Source organism: Cervus canadensis, chromosome 27, assembly GCF_019320065.1.
Source record: "Cervus canadensis isolate Bull #8, Minnesota chromosome 27, ASM1932006v1, whole genome shotgun sequence".
Lineage (NCBI taxonomy): Eukaryota > Metazoa > Chordata > Mammalia > Artiodactyla > Cervidae > Cervus > Cervus canadensis.
The window spans coordinates 51,395,981-51,413,128 of NC_057412.1; the positions used below are offsets into that span (position 1 = coordinate 51,395,981).

At 41.3% G+C, this 17,148-nt stretch overlaps 1 protein-coding gene and 1 long non-coding RNA gene across 11 annotated transcripts in view; one reads left to right on the forward strand and one right to left on the reverse strand.

Annotated features, from left to right (window-relative positions):
• The window catches only part of PHLDB2 (pleckstrin homology like domain family B member 2), a 239,121-nt gene that overhangs the window by 31,404 nt on the left and 190,569 nt on the right, over window positions 1-17,148 (forward strand). The gene's annotated exons all lie outside the window — the stretch shown is intronic.
• The window catches only part of LOC122428920, a 37,294-nt gene continuing 24,190 nt past the window's right edge, over window positions 4,045-17,148 (reverse strand). The window contains exon 3 of the long non-coding RNA XR_006265846.1: window positions 4,045-4,237. This is a non-coding gene — a long non-coding RNA (uncharacterized LOC122428920). The remainder of the gene's footprint in view (window positions 4,238-17,148) is intronic.

Consider the following 17,148-nt stretch of genomic DNA (forward strand, 5'->3'; position numbering starts at 1 on the left):
ATCTATTGTTGAATTTTACTTACTTCATCTTTTAGCCTCTCATATAATTCCACAAAATTTACTTCATTTTCCAGTACTCCTATGCAGTATTTTAGAGAAAGGAGCAGAGTCATCAATTCATAAATGGAAAACTGAGGTAATGAGGACAGGCCAGAGACACATGCTGAAAATCACTGGTTGTGGCCAGAGGCCCACGTTTCCCTCAGCAGAAGGTGCTTCCTCTGGAAAAGGTTCCCATTACATCATCAATGTATTTTTTCAGATAGCAGGCTCCTTTGGGATGTAGAAAGTCTGTCTGGGGAAGCATTTATCACCTCTCAGCAAGTATTTAGATCTTTGTTTGCACATTATTTTTTCTCTGATTTTCCCAGTGTGTGCATTTATGTGTAGGTAACCTTTTCCTCAGTGAGTACCAATTAGTAAGACTTTGTGAATTTAGTTTGACACTTGTTATTATTTTTTAATGCAAATATAAAATGGCTGTCCTCTGAGACTCTGTGACTCTCACACTATATTTTCTTTCCAGAAATAACAAATCGTTTGGCTCAGGCACACCACACACACACACACACACACACCGGGTTATAAGAGTAAGACTAAAGGAACACATTTAGGAAAATGCTTTAGGGCAGCGGTCACCAGCTTTTTGGCACCAGGGACTGCTTTCATGGAAGACAGTTTCCCACAGACTAGGGCAGGCTTAGGGAAGAGATGGCTTCAGGGCAAGTCAAGCACATTGCATTGATCACGTACCTTATTTCTATTATCATTACATAGGCTCCACCTCAGATCATCAGGCAGTAAATGCCGAGTTGGGGACCCTGCTGTAGAATGCACAAAATACTTTAGCCTCTGCTGCTCTAGAGCTGCCGTCAAAGTGCTTGTGTTACCGTGCCCGTCTCAAGAGTGGAAAACTTACTCAGAGATATGCAGTGACTGGCCAATATTACATGGTTCGTATATCATAAAGATGGGATTGGAAACCAAGAGTGAAAATCTGACATCTCAGTGCTCCAAGTCTCCACCTGGAAGATGAGCAGAGGGAAGCAGTGATAAAAATCCTAGTCCCCATGGGCTAGTCAAGGATCTGATGGCCCAAATCTATGATATTATTATTGTTATCATTCAAAAGGAGACTGGTCAGAAGAAGGTCTTTTTCAATGTGATATTGGAAAGTTCTATAAGTTGCATTTTCAAAAGGATTTAATGTTATGTTTCTGATATATTTTTTAAAAAATAAATTATCTTTATAATTTTTGAGGTAAAATAATTTTTTAAGGGGAAAAGAGAAGGACTAGAAGGAAGACAAGTGGGAGAAAAGAAAAACCCTTGAAAGGATGTAGCATCTAAATGGCAAAGGCTACACGTTTCTGTGACTGTGGGTTCACCCCCAAAACTGGCAGGCTTTTTACAGCTTTGTTCCCTGGGCTGATAAATGACAAGATCAGCCTAGTCTCTCTAGACACTGAGAATGACATGCTTCTTACAAAGTTTGTGCCAGGGACCCAGCCAAGTCTAAACTCTCGTTTTCATTTGCATTAGCACTTTTCTTGGTTCAAATTCACAGGTAAAAGTTCCCCCAAGAGAATATTCAAGGTGGCTTTCTGCGTCAAAGGGCTTCCCTCCTCCCTGAGAACTAACTTGTTTGCTTTCTGTGTCCACATGCTTCAGGGACAGGGAGGGTTTCATAAATGAAACACCGCCCAGACCACCTCCCTCTCACTCTCTTCAGAGGCCCCGCAGCTCTGTCTCCTGAAGGAGGGCTGGGGTGTGTAAAGAATGCACTTTGGGTTTTCTCTGCAGAGAGATGGGGCCAAGATCCTCTCCTCTATCCACTCCCACTCCTGAGAATCAAACACTTCTGATTCCCAGAGTGTTTTTCCTGGGTTTAAGCATAGAAGCAAGCAATGCAGCAAACGGGTAAGAAGCTATCTGTTTTGCTGCAAGAGTTGAATTTGTAAAGGTCTGAGAAGAATCCTTGGTGAAAGAGACCAAGGAAATTCAATGTTCTCGACAACATTGTTCAAAGTACAGTCTGAGAACTACTTTTAGCAGGATCACCTACAAAACTTGTTAATAAAAATTAACAAGATTTCCCAGGCTCTGCTCCAAAGCAGCATAATCAAAAATTCTTGGAGTGGGAGCTCAGGAACCTCATTGTTATCGAGTTTCCAGTTGCCTTCAATGACCATTAGAGTATGAGACCCAAACGCACAGGAGAACAGCCAAGGGTGCTCAGGGTACCTTAAAGTCAGAGAAAGTCAGCCTTTCGAGGAAGCTGGCTTTCAGGCAGGATTTTCCTTGACTCCTGAGATCTCTGCGAAGTGTGCTTCCGCACCTTTGTGTTTCCTGCCACAACTGGAATATCATCTCGCCGTTGGATTGCCGTGATTCGTTTACTTGAATTTCTCTTTCAGTCAGAGACAGTAACTTATTATCTTTATGTCTTTATATATCCTTTGTTTGGCAGAATGTCTGCTTAATAAGCGTTTGTTGATTAAACAAATAAACTTAATTGCTTTACCCATCAGGAAATTAGCAAGCAAAGGGTTTATGCTTATTCTCAATAAGTTATTGAGATATACTACAGAACAGATTTTATAGCAGACCAAGTCTAGTTGGACTTTTAACTTTATTCCTAATATCCCATAGCAGATGCTGCCACCAACATCTCTTGAGTTAGAAACTTGTTTACGTGCCCCCTTTTCTTTCCCACTTCTCACTGGAAAAGCTATGTTGATATTGGTTGACTCAAAGGAGCCAAACTGGCTTACCTAGAGAAAAACTTGCCAGTGGCATTTAGCTTATATATACAGTCATCCCTAAGTATCCTCAGAAGGACTGGTTCCAAGTTCCCCTCAGATACCAAAATCCATGGATGCTCAAGTTCCTTTTTTAAAACGGCATAGTATTTGCACATAACCCACACACATCACCCACACATATCCTCCTATATATGTTAAATCATCTCTGGATTAGTTATCATACCTGCTGCTGCTGCTGCTAAGTCACTTCAGTCGTGTCCGACTGTGTGACCCCGTAGACGGCAGCCCACCAGGCTCCCCCGTCCCTGGGATCCTCCAGGTAAGAACACTGGAGTGGGTTGCCATGTCCTCCAGTCATCACACCTGGTACAATGTCAAAACGATATATGCAGTTGCTGGTGTGCAGCAGATTCAAGTTTGCTTTTTGAAACTTTCTAGAATTTTTTCAAGTATTTTTGACACAGAGCTGTTTGAGTCTGCAGACGTGGAGGGCGGACTGTATTCGGCACAAAGGTGACCCGTCCGTTTAGCCAAGGTCTAGGGACACCTGCCCGGTGGCACCTGGCCCCGTGACTGCACCCCTTCGCGTGTTGTTGCTCCAAATGCGCAGGACTACAGGCCCAGCAGAGAAGAGAAAGCCAGTGGCTGCAGAGTGACTCCATTGCTGGCTGTCCTCCTTCCCTGCTGAGCGCTCTCAGGGCCCTCAGGTGGGACCTGGGAGAGGCTGCGTTTTCCGGGTGCTGGGCTGCAGGGATGCGTTTCCCACCAGGTGTTTCTCTAAACGTGCTATTAGGCTACAGAGTTACCCTCTGGCTAGTGACCCTTCAGGGATGGTTAGGTGTTTCAAGAAATTAATAAAGTCGAAAGAAACAAATAAATTTGATCATCAGTTCTGGGGCTAATCAACACTCCAGCTCCGGGAAACTGATGGCGATCAGATAGGAAAATGCTAGGGATGAAAGTGCTGAGTGACTTGGCACATCTGGTTTGAGATGTGCTGGCTGAAGAAGTGCCAGGACTAGAAATGTGAGAAGAAATACCGGGTCCTGGGAAGGGGCACTGCTGTCGGAGTTTGGGGTGGTTTGCATGGCGTTTTTTCCTGTTTTCATCCTTTAAAAAAAGCTGAAATAAAGATGACTTGAAATAACTTTAGTCACGTGTATATCCTAGCTCTGCCACATCCTCTATCATGTTAACTCCTTTTATTTCAAAGAATATTCAATTTTCTAGGCCCAAACTTCATAGTGTTTTTAATTTAAACAGAGAATCTTGCCAAACCTAGCCCTAAGAGAAATATTTTCGTTATCCAGCTCTTTTATCCACTCCAAAGATTGGGTGTGGTTTCATTCACCAGTTTGCCGCCCCTCTGTGCTGCTGGGAAACCAAACAGGATAGCCGCGAACCGGGAAAATACTCCTGACGGATTGGCTTCCACCTGCATCTGATGTGAGGGACATGGCATCAGGAACGAGCTGCAGAAAGAGGGGGACCAAACTAACAGTTATGTTTAAAAATGTCATGTGAGAGACTTCCCTGGTGGTCCAGTTGTTAAGGCTCCATGCTCCAAATGCAGGGGGCACAGGTTCGATCCCTGGTAAGGGAAGATCTCACATGTTGAATGGTGCAGCCAAAAACAAACAAACAAACAAACAAAAATGTCATGTGAGATATAAGGAAAAATACAAAGGCTTTGTCATAAGAATTCCTAATAATGATGACAATTACAGCTGTCAGTTATTGAGCACTGACTATTGCAGAGCACTGCTCTGATGAATTTAGAGGTGAGATCTACATTCTTCCAACAATCTTATCAGTAGGTATCATCATCATTTATAAATGAAAACAAAGAGCAGACAGATCAAAGGGAAATGACTTGACCTATCCCTTGCCGGTGGAGAAGGAAATGGCAACCCACTCCAGTGTTCTTGCCTGGAGAATCCCAGAGACGGAGGAGCCTGGTGGGCTGCTGTCTGTGGGGTCGCACACAGTCAGACATGACTGAAGAGACTTAGCAGCAGCAGCATCCTTTGCCAGATGCATGGTTGGTTCACACCCTTAGAAACCAAACATTAAGAATTCTGGTCTAATCTATTTAGTCAAGACCATTTCCCCCTATATACTCTCTATCTTAAAAAGGTGAATAACCAAGGAAGAAAATCCTAGAAGGGCATGTAGATGTTAATTTGGAAAGACTAATGAGTCACAAAGTAAGAGTGGGAAGATGCAGAGTATGGATGCTGAAAGTGTGATCTGAATATGATACAACTCAAAGCACTCTGATAGCAGAGCAGGTGTTAGAAAAGGAGTTTGGAAACCCTAACATGATAGCTAATCCAGATTTTTGGCAGCCTCATCCAAATCATCTTCTAATTGTACATTTTTTTAACATTATGCAATTCATGTGCATGGAATCTGGTTTATTTGGGACGTTACATAAGAAGGAGAAGAGAATGGCCAAGAAATGTAATTATAGAGGATATAATGAAGCTTTGGCTTGAAATTTAACTCAGAGAACAATTATTTTAGATTTGTTTTTCTGTATACCTAAATTAGCAGAATTAGTATATTTTTCTACAGTTGCATTTACATTTACACTTTGTTGCGAAATTAATGAGAACTCAGAATGTACATTGAGTTTATGGAAATGATACTAATGTCTCAATTAAAGTATTTAAGTTTTCCTCATTGCTTTGCTATACAATTAGCCCTGAAGAACTGCTAATGCAAGCTTCGGGACAAATTTAGCTCTTTTTCAGAGAAATTGAGCTCCTCTGCAGCAAAGCAAAAGGCAGGAGATCCCTAAGCATAGCGTAGAGCACAGAGCAAGCCCCTGGGCTGATGCTCATGAATAAATGGAATGAGAAATCCTGATGACTGCTGTTTGAGAAGGTGCTCTTAAAGAACTGTGTGTGTGTGTGTGTGTGTGCGCGCTCAGTCACTCAGCTGTGTCTGACTCTTTGTGACCCTCAGGCTAGGCCCTATTTAACTGTGGACTGGGAAATTACCTATATACTTGGAGTATACAGGATCTGGGCAAGAATCCCCTTTATTACGTAAACATTCCTGAGTCCTCCTATTCTAAGTATCAGTTCAGTTCAGTTGCTCAGTTGTGTCTGACTCTTTGTGACCCCATGGACTGCAGCACGCCAGGCTTCCCTGTCCATCACCAACTCCCGAAGCCTGCTCAAACTCACGTCCATCAAGTCGGTGATGCCATCCAACCATCTCATCCTCTGTTGTCCCCTTCTCCTCCTGCCTTTAATCTTTCCCAGCATCAGGGCCTTTTCAAATGAGTCAGTTCTTCACATTAGATGGCCAAAGTATTGGAGTTTCAGCTTCAGCATCAGTCCTTCCAATGAATATTCAGGACTGATTTCCTTTAGGATGGACTGGTTGGATCTCCTTGCAGTCCAAGGGACTCTCAAGAGTCTTCTCCAACACCACAGTTCAAAAGCATCAATTCTTCGGCACTCAGTTTTCTTTATGGTCCAACTCTCACATCCATACATGACCGCTGGAAAAACCATAGCCTTGACTAGACGGACCTTTGTTGGCAAAGTAATATCTCTGCTTTTTAATATGCTGTCTAGGTTTGTCATAACTTTTCTTCCAGGGAGCAATTCTAAGTGTCTCTCTGTCGTTTAAGTGGAACTTGGTGGGGGGTGGTGCAGGAAGGAAGCAGGAAAAGGAAGATGGCAAAGCAATTAGTAACGTGCAAAGGGCAACATTTCAATTTGTATGGAAAGTCCTTTTCTACCCTTGCAATACTTCCAAAGTATTTATGGTTTATGGGCTATGGTATCTATTTTATAAACCAAATATTAATTCACTATGTAGTCCATGAGGTCCAAAGAATTCCTACAATTATGCCTCAGTCTCCAAGTTGATCCAATGGGGATTTTTCACAGTATCCCAAAAAAGTCCAGCTTCCTGGAGGTAAATCTTTCTTCACCAAAACACTGGATCAACTGCACCCTCCCTATCCTAGAAAAAATATGAAGGAAGGGATCTGTAATGGATACGCCTGGATGTAGAGCTCAAAGACTCTAGGTCAGCATAAGAGTACAAAGTAAGCACAGTTCACCCTTGAAGCTCCCATAGTCTTCACCTTCCCATAGTCCTGGGGCAGTTCAACAATATGCATTCCTTTAGATTTGGCAATTGACCTGGAGGCAGTGGTAATTGTCCTGGTCTGAGTGCAGGTTGGAAAAGAATTTCCAGACCTGAGGCAGAATGAAAGGAGAATGAAGTTTATTGGAGCAGGAGACGCTGTTAGAATAGCAGCCCAGCTCAGATGAGAGTGGAGCTCTTTTGCAAAAGCTAGTGGGCAACTTTTGTAGGGCTTCCCCGTAGCTCAGCTGGTAAAGAATCTGCCTGCAATGCAGCAGACCCCGGTTTAATTCCTGGGTCGGGAAGATCCCCTGAAGAAGGAATAGGCTACCCACTCCAGTATTCTTGGGCTTCCCTGGTGGCTTAGCTGGTAAAGAATCTGCCTACAATGCAGGAGACCTGGGTTCGATCCCTGAGTTGGGAAGATCCCATGGAGATCTTCTGTAATAGTGTAATACTGCAGTATTCTGGCCTGGAGATTTCCATGGACTGAATAGTCTGTGGGGTCACAAAGAGTCAGACACAACTTTCACTTTCACTCCCACACTAGAATGGTATGTAGGAATGATATAATGGTGTATACATATTTTCTTAGAGATAAGGGATTTAAAAGTGATGGAGAAAGAAATCAAAATTTTCCTTAAATATGAAGTGACATGGCTTTGAGTATTCTGGCCTGGAGAATTTCATGGACTATGTAGTCCATGAGGTCCAAAGAATTGGACATGACTGAATGACTTTCAGACAATTTTTATAACCTCAAGATAGTGAAAATTCCTACTGAAATGGTGGCATTAGGTGATTGGTTAGGATGCTATAAGGTGGGTAATAGGGTAGGTATTTTACCTAATATGGGGTCAGGAAACTGACGGGTTTGAATCTGGAGGCTCATGGAAATAGTTTCTATGGGTCTTAATCAGCTTCAGAGATCTTTGCCCCGTGACCTTGGTACAGGGCTCCCCACCTGCGACCTTGTTATAGAGCTCCCCAGTAATTATTATGCTTGTTCCTTTCCAATCTTTCTCAGGAAGAGAAGATAGAAATACATTCTGTCCAAAGGTGCTTAGGCTGAACACATTTAAGTACAGGCACACCTCAGAGATATTGTGTGTTCGGTTCCAGACCAACACAATAAACTGACACAATAAAGCGAATATCTCAATAAAATAAGTCACACAAATTTCTTGGTTTCCCAGTGTGTACAGAGCTGCTTACACTATACTATAGTCTATTAAGTGTGCTTCAAAAAGTGTTTCAAAAAGTGCACATACCTTAATTCTAAAATGCTTTGTTGCTAAAAATATTATCATCATCTGAACCTTCTGAGAATCATAATCTTTTTGCTGGTGGACGGTTTGAAATTCTATGAGAATTACCAAAACTTGACACAGAGACATGCAGTAGAAAATGCTGATGGAAAAAATGCTGTCAACAGACTTGCTTCACGAAGGGTTGGCACAAACCTTCAATGCGTAAAAAACACAGTGTCTGGGAAGCGTGATAAAATGAGGTATGCCTGTATACTGCTAAAGAAATAGGAGGTAGATTCTTAGCCTTAAAAATCTTATGGCAAAGCTATTAATAAGAAAATTTGGAAAGAATGTATACTTTAGGAGCCAAAAGAAGAAAAACCCCCAATCAGCATAAAAAAGAGAAGACGGAAAGGTGAGCCAAGAGGCAGGCACACGCAGTGACCCAGGAAGCTCGGACAGAGAGGCTTTCTGAGAAGCAGCATTTGCCACAGGGAGTTCTGAGAAAGTGAGTCCTCCATGAAGATAGCGGTTCTTGCTGGTGAAAGAGACCTCCACTGTACAGCACTAATAAGGAATTAATGAGTAAAACTGAACCAGTACAATTTCCTAAACAAGGATTTATGTTCATCTCTTCTCTTTCCTTCATTTTGCATTATAAAGCAATCCAAACTATGCAGAATACAATTTGAAGCTAATGCCCAGCTCTTAAACTTAGGTTTAATGTATGGTATTTCTTTTCTCTTGTTTTCTAACAAAGGGACATTTAGTACAGTATCGTAAATCAGACCAGTCCTCTCTCAAATGTGAACATTTAGAGAACAAAGAGGCCGAAGGCATTTTGGTTCCAGATTACTAGAAACAGTTCTTTCATTCTCTGTTCATCTTTATGTGATTTCCTTCAATTATGTGCCACATTTCTTTTTTTTCATCAAAAGGATGCCGGCTTATGGTAACTCCCCATATGCATCATATTCTCAACGTGTTGTTTGATGCCATCTGTTTAACACAATAGAAAAGAAATAGGAGTCCTATCACATCATCTGATTTCCCTCCAAAAAAATAGATCGCACGATTCAACTGGGCAAAGTCGTGGGTGCTAAATCCTTCAACTAGTTTCAGATGTGAAACACATTTTTACCCTGATGTGGATGTTACATATTCCTCTACATCATTGCCCTCCCTTTCTCCTGGTAAATGGTCTGGCTTTTAGCAAATCCAGACCACTTGACAAGCCCTAGAAAATATATTTTATAAGCATAGGAATCAGCACAATCTTGTGGAGAGCTCTCGGTTTCCTTGCCATCACCCAGCCAACCCACTTCCTTGAAAGAGTCATATAACTTCTCATTTTGAAAATAGGTATACTGCTAGGGATTGAATGATGGCCTCCCCCACCAACACCACCACACAAACTTTGTATGATGAAATCCTACCTCACAATATCTCCTAATGTGACCTTGTTTGGTAATAGGATCTTAAAATGCAATCAAGTTAAAATGAGATTATTAGGGTGGACCCAAGCTGATGCCACTGATGCCCTTATAGAATGAGGAAATTTTTTTTTAAACTTTTTATTTTGTACTCAAGTATAGCCTGTTAACAATGTTGTGATAGTTTCTAGTGGACTGCAAAGGGACTCAGCCATATATATGTATATATATATTTATCTGGGAAATTTAGACACAGGCCCACATACAGAGAAAACACCATGTGAACATAAATATGGCTGTCTGCAAGCCAAGGAGAGAATGATGGGATAAATCCTTCCCTCTCAGCCTGAGAAAGGAGCCAACTTTGTCAATTCCTTAGTTTCAGACTTTTACCTCCAGAACAGTGAGCCAATACATTTCTGTTTTTTTAAACCACCCAGTCTGTGGGAGCCCTAGCCAACTAATACAGGTAATTATAAATCCACCTCACCAGGCTTTAGTGTTAAAGATTTCAGAAAATACATCAAGAGTCCAATTCAGCTTCAGGGCTGACGTTTCCTTTCCTGGAACACTATACTTGACCAGCTTCAGTGAAATTAGGAGATAATTCATGGTCTCATGTGAAATGTGCTTGAGCTTTAATTATGCTGTCCATGGCCTAAGAGTATCTTGTACAGAGCATCTCTACTTACTGCCCAGGACTCAAGACAGGCCAGTTTGTCCTAAGAGACCCAAGGATCCATTCTGAATCCTTAAAGAAAACATGACAATTTTATAGATGAACCTGTGCAAAAACTGGAACTGAGGAATCTATGGAGATTATGCTTTTTCCTAGGTTTTCTTCTGCCAGCAGATCCATTCTCTTTTCCCTATAATTTTCTTTTGCTCACAGAGTCCCGTAGTGACTCACTTTATGTTGTGTGATGCCCATTAGGCCACTCATGCATCCTCCCTTTGGCTACTGTTCTGATAATGGTTCTCAGACTTTAGTGGCATCAGAATCACTTAAAACTCAGATCAAAAGTGAAAAAGTGAAAGTGTGTGTCGCTCAGTTGTGTTACACTCTTCAGGACCCAAATGGACTGTAGCCCACCAGGCTCCTCTGTCCATGGGAATCTCCAGGCAAGAATACTGCAGTGGGTTGCCACGCCCTCCTCCAGGGGATCTTCCCAACTCAGGGACCAAACCCTGTGTCTCCTCCTGAGCCACCAGGGAAGCCTAAACAGTATAGTATTTGAACATTAAACAAGGATTATCTGTGTGCCTTTTCAAATTGATGATCTGTTTTTCTACACATACTGAATCTTGGTTTTCCCCTTGGGCCAAGCATAGAGCTGTAACACATAATAGATGCTTGTAAGTATCTGATCAATGAATGAATGAATGAATGAATATCATCCTTTACATTTGTGTAGGTATTTAGAATCCTTTCATTGCTATTATCTTTATCATCATTGTAATGTATGGAATTTGCTCTGAAGTCAAGCTTTCATAATTCAAGCTGACATTCTTGTGGCCCAGTAACAGTGATAATCACAAGTTAATAAAAGTCTAATTGCTAAAAAATTTCTAAAATATAACTTATTTCTGAAGAACTATAAAGGGAATCTACTGATCATGGTGATCATGGTGATCATATCTTTCAAATTTCCTTATCTCTCTCCAGCTGCTCTACTCAGACCAAAAGCTCTCACACTGCCAAGAATACTTTCTCGGAGCTCCAGCCCACATGACTTTCATTATTTTCTGTCAATCCCTTTTTCCTCCAAACTTTGTACCAGATTCCTAATCAAGGGCCCTCCTAAGGCAAGGTTGCCAGAAGAGCTTGAAATACTGATGTTTGGCCCCAGTACTGAACTTAATTTGGAGGTTTATCAAGACTCCCCAATAACAATGGCCTCCTCCCAAGAGCTCATTCTTCTAAGAGGCTTTGCTTCTAATTTTGAAGTATTTTTATCAAGTCACAATTGAGACTATCTTTTCTGGATATTCACTAAAAGATCAAGCTTATATGATGGTTTTGTTGTTTTTTCGTCACTCATTCGTGTCTGACTCTTTGCAACCCCAAGGACTGTAGCCCACCAGGCTCCTCTGTCCATGGGATTCTACATGCAAGAATACTGAAGTGGGTTGTCATTTCCTTCTCCAGGGGATCTTTCCAACCAAAGGATTGAACCTGTGTCTCCTGCTTTGGCAGGCGGATTCTTTACCTCTGAGTCACCAGGGAAGCCTATTATATGATGGTAGAAATGGTCATTAATTTTCCAAACATGATTTGATTTAAAAGCAAGAATTTTCTTCAACTTCTGTTATGCAGATGCATTCTTTTCTCCCCACATTCTCAACTCTCAAATTCTTAAGCACAGAAGTTTTGTGTTTTTTTTTTTTTTTTTTTAATTTAGAAAACATCAAGAGAACTTTGCAAGCTTTTCTTCAGGTCAGTTCAGTTCAGTTGCTCAGTCATGTCCGACTCTTTGAGACCCCATGAACTACAGCACACCAGGCCTCCCTGTCCATCACCAACTCCCGGAGTTTAGCCAAACTCATGTCCATCGAGTCAGTGATGCCATCCAGCCATCTCATCCTTTATCGTTCCCTTCTCCTCCTGCCCTCAATCTTTCCCAGCATCAGGGTCTTTTCAAATGAGTCAGCTTTTCACATCAGGTGGCCAAAGTATTGGAGTTTCAGCTTCAGCATCAGTCCTTCCAATGAACACCCAGGACTGATCTCCTTTAGGATGGACTGGTTGGATCTCCTTGCAGTCCAAGGGACTCTCAAGAGCCTTCTCCAGCACCACAGTTCTAAAGCATCAATTCTTCGGTGCTAAGCTTTCTTTATAGTCCAACTCTCACATCCATACATGACTACTGGAAAAACCACAGCCTTGACTAGACAGACCTTTGTTGACAAAGTAATGTCTCTGCTTTTTAATATGCTGTCTAGGTTGGTCATAAGTTTTCTTCCAAGGAGTAAGTGTCTTTTTATTTCATGGTTGCAATCACCATCTGCAGTGATTTTGGAGCCCCCAAAAAATAAAGTCAGCCACTGTTTCTACTGTTTCCCCATCTATTTGCCATGAAGTGATGGGACCAGATGCCATGATCTTAGTTTTCTGAATGTTGAGTTTTAAGCCAACTTTTTCACTCTCCTCTTTCACTTTCCTCAAGAGGCTCTTTAGTTCTTCTTCACTTTCTGCCATAAGGGTGGTGTCATCTGCATATCTGAGGTTATTGATATTTCTCCTGGCAATCTTGATTCCAGCTTGTGCTTCTCCCAGCCCAGCATTTCTCATGATGTACTCTGCATATAAGTTAAATAAGCAGGGTGACAATAAACAGCCTTGACATACTCCTTTTCCTATTTGGAACCAGTCTGTTGTTCCCTGTCCAGCTCTAACTGTTGCTTCCTGACCTGCATACAGCTTTCTCAAGAGGCAGGTCAGGTGCTCTGGTATTCCCATCCCTTTCAGAATTTTCCACAGTTTGTCATGATCCACACAGTCAAAGGCTTTGGCATAGTCAATAAAGCAGAAATAGATGTTTCTGGAACTCTCTTGCTTTTCAATAATCCAACAATTTCATCTCTGGTTCCTCTGCCTATTGTAAAACCAGCTTGAACATCTGGAAGTTCACAGTTCATGTATTGCTGAAGCCTGGCTTTTCTTAAGTGGTTCAAATACTCCCTTTAGTGCAGAAGAAGCACATCTTCTGTATTTTAAGTCTGTGGTGGCAGCTGTAGACAGAGATAGCATTGCCTCTAGCACCAATGTTCCCTGGTGGCTCAGGCAGTAAAGCGTCTGCCTGCAATGCGGGAGACCCAGGTTTGAGCCCCGGGATCGAGGGAGAAGGAAATGGCAACCCACTCCAGTACTCTTGCCTAGAAAATTCCATGGATGGAGGAGACTGGTGGGCTACAGTCCATGGGGTCACAAAGAGTCAGACACGACTGAGCGACTTCACTTTTCTAGCACCAAACTACTCAAAGGGCTATGGTGTAACCTGCTTATTTTGAATTTATTGAACAAGGAGAGAATGATTTAGTTCTATCTGCCTCAGGCAAAAACTCTTTTTACTCACAAAGCCAAGAAGGAGATATGGTGAGAGGATTTGAAGGAGAGAGACAAATTATAAAGCTAAAAGTCACTATTAGCATCTCAATGACAATAATAATAGAATGCAGAGATAGACCATGACTGTCTTCGCAGTTGTAGCAGATGTCCAGATTTCTACTGAAACTGTCCTTAGGTAAATATGGAACCTCCTTTCCCAAGTTAAGCGGTCAACCTCAGAAAGGATGTTAAGTCCCTGGCAACTGTGTCAGAGCTTGAGCTAGTCTCATAGCTCTTGTCCCCAGTCACAAAATGTAAAGTGAGAGAAGGGACACGGAGAGACGCTCAAGTCCACATGAGCCTCTAGAAGTGGTGATCACTCTCTGAGCTCAAGAACTCAATTTCAAGCTTTTATAGTCAATTGATATTGTTAAGTTTTTGTTCTTATTATTCCTCAGTCTAAAATGCTCTCCACCCTCCTATTCATCGTAGCAAATTCTTGCTTATCTTCAGTTTAAATATCATTTATGTCAGACAGCGCTTCCCTAATGATCACTGCTCTCCTTTAAATTAGGTGAACTCCTGCCAGAGCCTCTGGAACATCAAGTATTGATCCCAACAAAGTATTTATGACACATCTGTTCCTGCTTAGGGATTGTCTGTCTTTCTGATGGTAAAGTTCATGAGGGCAACAACTCTACTTTCCACGCCTTTTTAAACAAGGACTTGGTACATTTGAAGTGATATATAGAGCTTTGTTTTTATTCTCAGCCTATTCAGAGAGCAGAGAAATTGTGAAATATTTACATCCATAATGTCCTTTTTCCGGGCTATCTATTTATATGTACTGTGCTGTGCTTAGCTGTGTTCGGCTCTTTGCAACCCCGCGGACGCAGGCTCCTCTGTCCGGGGACTCTCCAGGCAGGAATGCTGGAGTGAGCTGCCGTGCCCTCCTCCAGGGGATCGTCCCGACCCGGGGACTGAACTCGGGCCTCCTGCACGGCAGGAGGATTCTTCTCCATCTGAGCCACAGGGACACCCTAGAATACTGCAGTGGGTAGCCTATCCCTTCTCCAGGGGAACTTCCCAATCCAGGAATCAAACCGGAGTCTCTTGCATTAAAGGTGGCTTCTTTACCAGCTGAGGTACGAGGGAAGTCCCTATTTATATACATTTACATATTACTGCATAGCTTGAATTAACCTTTACATACTGAATTTATGTCACATCTACTTTTGTCTTACTTCCAGCTTTGTTTGTTTTTCTTCTTAGTTCCCTTCTGCTTTGCCCTCCTCTGTCCCCAGAGGCTATTCCAGGACAGCACTTTCTAAAATTCCAAAGCTCTTTGTATTTCAGAATTTGGGAGTTCTTGTTTTACATGTTTATTTCTAGAACACTGTGCTTGCGGGAGTTCTGAGGTCTGTGGCTTCAGCATCAAGGTCATGGGAAAATCCTTGCTGTTCTGGAGATTCCTGGAGCCCTCCAATGCAGATGTGCAAATCCTCTGCTGGGTAATAGTAGAAAAGCCAAATGGTGATCACCATTGTTTAGAATATGTCTCCCTGAAATAGATCATCTCAACAGGAAATTACATCTAAAGTGTCCACTTTGTTTCAGAATTTACTTCTACTTTTCCTAGTAGTGACAACTTATTTAAAAGGAAAGAATAGAATGAGCATTGTTAGGAAGGAACTGAAGCAGAACAAGATTCGGAGATAAGACAAAACATTTCCTTCAAATATGCTGAAGTCTTCTGGTCCAAATTATTCAGAACAAACCTGTAGACCAATCAGTGAACTCCCAGGAAAAGAAAATGTTTAAGAGAAACATGCATAACTATGAATGTACTTGTACTCCAGAGATAGAAAAGTGACCCCTGATTTAGAGACCAATAAGCTGGCTGTCTATCTTTAGCAAGATTCTGGAATTGAACATTATATTGCCAATTTATGTGCAGTTCCGTCAGAATATCTTGCCTTTGTCCCAAAGGAGTTGGTTAAAATCAAGTTTTGTCAGACAGAAAAGCCAAGGGAATGCCAAAAAGGATTCAATTTTTATTTCAGTAAAGATTTAATGAAGTTTGTTGTCATATCATTAAGAACCAGAATGTAAACTGATTACATGATTACATGGAAACACAATGGAGTTGATTTAGAGCTGATTGAACAAATCTATTAAAGGGGGTTATTTAGCAGATCCACATCCTTTGGAAAGAGTAGCCTCTCAGGCATGTCAGGCACAGGATTCACTCTGCCTGGAATGCTGATGATGATTTAGTTGACATTTTTTAAAACCACTGAAAGCACCAAGTTGGGAGGGAAAATAGGTTGGTTAATAAAATCAAGATCAAGATTGAGAAATATTTTAACTGGTGATAAATTTAATTACCAGCATTTCACAAACTTATGATTAAGGACACATGTCTGAACAAGAATTTTTAATAATAAGTATTCTATAGGTTGATTTAGACAGTCACTTATTACTTAAAGTTCCATGTAGTCAGGAGTTTTCTGGTGTTCTCAGGTTTTGGGCTTAAGTTTCCTGCCTCTGGATTTCAGTTTTATTCTTCCTGTAGTCTCAGGACTTCTCCAACTATACAGCACTGATAATAAAACTTCTAGGTTAATGGCGAAAAGATTCTCCCCCGTTAGGGACACCCAGAGAGGTTCACAGAGTTACATGAACAGGAGAAAAGGGAGGAGGGAGATAGAGATGAGCAGGAGGAGAAAAAGGGGGACTCAAGAGGAGAGAGACAGATCTACGCAGCTGTCTGTTCCCAGAGTGTTCTCCGTATCTCAGACACCTACAAGGATTCACAGAATTGGATTGGGAAGAGAAGGGGAAAGGAGGAAATAGAGGTGTTCTGAGGTAGAAAACAGAGAGTCAAGATTGGGAGAGAATAATCTTCGGTTTAAAGATAGGGCTTCTCTTTTTTTTTTGTAAGGTTATAGTGTAGTGAAAATGAAAATGAAGAGTAGTAGAGGAGTACTAGAGGACTTTAAAAGAAATAAGAGAAAAAGAAAAATAGAAAATAAAAGAGAAAACGGAAAGGAAAAAAAAGAAGAAAAAAGAAAAAAAAAAAAGAAAAAAAAGAAAAAAAAAAAAAAAAAAAAAAAAAAAAAAAAAAAAAAAAAAAAAAAAGATTTTTTTCCCTAATTAAAAAAATCGTAAAAATCTATGAAAATGAAAGTTAAGGAGTAATGGGGGAGTAATAGGGAATTTTAAAGGAAAATAAAAGAGAAAAAATAAAAAAGAAAAAATTAAAAAGAAAAAAAAATTTTTTTTTTCTTACTTAGAAAAAAAAAAAAGTAAAAATATATCTAGGAATTTCTCTGGAGCTGTTGCGGTCAGTGTGGGTTCGGCTCAGTTTCAGATAGCTCCTCGTTCCAGCTTACACTTCTCGATATCTACAGGGCCCTTCCGGTGAAGTCGGTGTTTTCTACAGGGATTTTAATCTGTTGCACCAGTCCCTTCTGAAGCGGTTCCCTTTGTTTATTTGGCTTCTGTTTGCCGGTCTCTTCAGAGCCTCATTTCCGCCCTGA